At 37.2% G+C, this 3,297-nt stretch overlaps 1 pseudogene; it reads left to right on the top strand.

Moving 5' to 3' along the window:
• Window positions 1–442: 442 nt before the first annotated feature.
• LOC120177835 lies at window positions 443–2,408 on the top strand (annotated as a pseudogene).
• The last annotated feature ends 889 nt before the right edge of the window (window positions 2,409–3,297 follow it).

Below are 3,297 nucleotides of genomic sequence, written 5' to 3'. Positions count from 1 at the left end.
CCTAATTATTACTTTATAATTTTAAAAAACTAAGGAATAAAATAATAATTTAAACATTGTTGCCTCTAACTTACAGAAAAACTAAAACGAAACCAAATCCAATGGCAGTTGATTAGCTTTCTTTCTAGTTTCTATATCTCCTATTGGTAAAGCCTGAGGAGGTGTTTCGGCACATCAAATTTTCCTTCATTCTTCATAATTCCGCATAAATAAATCATATATTTTCATTTCTAAAATTCGAAAATTTTGAGAAGAGAGAGTAAAGCATCGATTTCGTTGTCCGATAATCTGACAGATAAGAATGCTGTTTTCAGAAAGCTGAAAGCAAAATCAGAAAACAAGGGGTTTACCTTTTTTTAAAAATATTTTCCTAGCTTTATTTGTAGATCTGATTCAGATCTGAAATTCCTGAGTTGATCTTCGTTTTTTTTTTTTGTGATAGATGTGTTTCGATTGCAATGCAAAGAATCCAACATGGGCGTCAGTGACTTACGGGATCTTTCTTTGCATTGATTGCTCAGCCGTTCATCGGAGTCTCGGTGTACACATCAGCTTTGTCAGGTTTTATTATTATCATTTTAAATATGTTTACGGATCTAGTTTTCGTGTTTTTGCTTGAATTACTGATGTTTTGTAATTTTGCGCTTCCAAGTTCTCAATCGTACGTGTAAATGCTTTCCCCCGCGCTTTAGATAAACTCTTATGAGAAATTTATGCATCAGAACTGATACATCTTGCGTGGATTAAAATATGGAAAACGTTTTACTGAGCAGATTATATTCTGGAGTTTTCGGTTTCCTGAAATTCAATTGAAGGAATGAATGATACGAGAAAATTCGGTTCTTTGTATTCTTTTCTAATTTCTAGTACTCCTAAATTATGAATTTTCTCGTACAGAGATATCTATACACTCTTTGTTTCTAGTGTTTGAGAGAATCCTAAACTGCATTATTCTTTTGGGCTTTTGTTATGTATGGTAGTATAAGGTTAACTTCACTTGTTGATTTATACAACCAAATGGGATAAGCTGCCCCTCCATTAGCTTTTGTTCTTCCTTTGATATAGTTTTGAAATCTACTTAGGGAGGTACCTTTTTTTAGTTTTTGATAGAAGAAACCCTTTTGTAGAGATTAATCTGTCATTAGCATAACCTGTCTATGCGTTTTGGTGTATAAACAATGTAGTATGCACATTACCTCCCTATATTTTACACCTTGTTTGTTAGGTTTGTCAGTGCTCATGTTTAGCCAAATCTGAAGGTACAAACACCACTTCCTCAGGAATCAATAGTGGCTTCTTTTCTGGCCAAAAAGGAAGAAGTGTTTACTGTGAAACATACTTGTTAGTGAGCACTTGAACCTTTTGATATGAATACCACCATACCTTGTTGCTCTGTGCTTATATTCTCAAGTCTTTGGGTTTCTGTTTTTCTGAAAAGCGTAAATATTTTATGCAGGTCTACAAATTTGGATCCTTGGTTTCCTGAGCAATTGAAAATGATGATCTATGGAGGAAACAACCGTGCTCAGGTTTTCTTTAAGCAGCATGGATGGACTGATGGAGGCAAAATTGAGGCCAAATATACTTAAAGAGCTGCTGATTTATATAGGCAAATATTATCTAAAGAAGTTGCCAAGAGTATGGCAGAAGAGGCAGGTTTGCCTTCATCCCATGTTGCTCCTCAGTCATAATAAGCACCCAATGGACTTCATCATAGCAAGATTGATGAAGATTCTAAAGAAAGTTCTTTAGGCAGGCAAGAAAAGCCAGAGCTTCTTCCTTCACCGAAAGCATCTCATAAAGTCATTACCAGTACTGTTAAGAAACCTCTAGGTGCAAAAAGAACTGGGAAAACTGGAGGACTTGGTGCCAGAAAGCTTACTTCAAAGGTATTCCTTCCCGACCTTCTTGAGCAATGCAATTACTGCTGAAGGTTCACAAGGATATCTCGATTAGAAAGGTCAATTATTTTGGAGTTATTTTAAATGCTCTTCTCGATGACATAATTTTCTTTACTGCAGGCAAGTGAAAATCTCTATGATCAAAAACCTGAAGAACGAGTTGTCCCTGTTGCTTCCCCAACTAATGACACTGCACCCGTTGGCTCAGCTTTTCCTTCTCATTTTGAGTATGTAGAAAATGCTTAGTCTACTGAGTTGAGTTCTGGTGGCCCACAAATTCTTATCCATGTCGCTCCACCAAAGTCATCTAGTTTCTTCGCATAATTTGTAATGGACAGTGGTTTTCAGAAGAAATCAAGCTCAAATACCTCAAAAGAGCAAGTGAGTAACATGACCAAGAACTTAGATGTTTTGTGTATAAACAGATGGTTAGTTTGATGGGATTGTCTCCTTTTGATTTTAGAACATCTTACTTTCTCAAGATTCTTCATATCACTCTAAAACCTTGTACTGCTAGAGAGATTTTCAACTTCATGAGGATGTCTGACATGAAGAGATTGAAATTAATATATTATTCTGGTTGTGCTTTTAACTAGAACCTGGAGTTGTATTTTTCCTTGAAAATTAAATTTTGTACTCGGTCATTAATCTACTTGAAATTAATAAAATACTCTCTTATTATTTTATAGATCAGATATACAAGTTGAAGCAGCCTGTTTGGTTTGGGCCCAAAAGGAAACAGATCCGCATGCATAACCCATTAGAACAACAGGCCCACAAGGAAACCTGCTTGTGAGACCAAACCCGGCTAGGGTTTTCACCCTTGGCATTTGGCGCCGCTCACTATAACCCATTGGATTTGTGGGAGATCCAACGGCCTACATGCGTCAACAACTAGGGTTATGGTAAACCCTTCAATGCCACTCGTCCTCAACCGCACGATCTGGACCCATCCAACGGTCTATATCTGCGATGCAAATTAGGGTTTCCCCTAACACTATGTGGCGTTGCCGCCAGAGCTCAACAAACAAGCTTATCCCATGCCACCTAAGTCGATCAATCAAAACCAACACCATACCTCGTACTTATCCTCTGCCACTGTCAAGGCAGAGGACAAGCCTCCATTCCTCTATCACAACAGGGAGATGGCTCCCTTATCGAAAAGAGGATCAACAACATATAAATCAAGGGAGAAACCAAAAACATAAAAAGAAAAAGAAAAATAGAAAACTTACATTTTTCTTTAATCTGAGATCGCCCTGCTTCATCGGAGGCGAGTAAACACACCACCGAAGGTATAAAGTTTTACTTTTTCCTCTAAAGTTAAGATTTAGGTCTTAGTGGTTTCGATTAGAGGGGTTAGTTTTTGTTTTGGACATTCGAAAGGTCGAGTTTT

Source organism: Hibiscus syriacus, unplaced genomic scaffold, assembly GCF_006381635.1.
Source record: "Hibiscus syriacus cultivar Baekdansim isolate YM2019G1 unplaced genomic scaffold, ASM638163v2 tig00003454_pilon, whole genome shotgun sequence".
Taxonomy (NCBI): domain Eukaryota; kingdom Viridiplantae; phylum Streptophyta; class Magnoliopsida; order Malvales; family Malvaceae; genus Hibiscus; species Hibiscus syriacus.
Note: the sequence above shows the minus strand (reverse complement) of the source record. Positions and strands in the feature narration are given on the sequence as shown.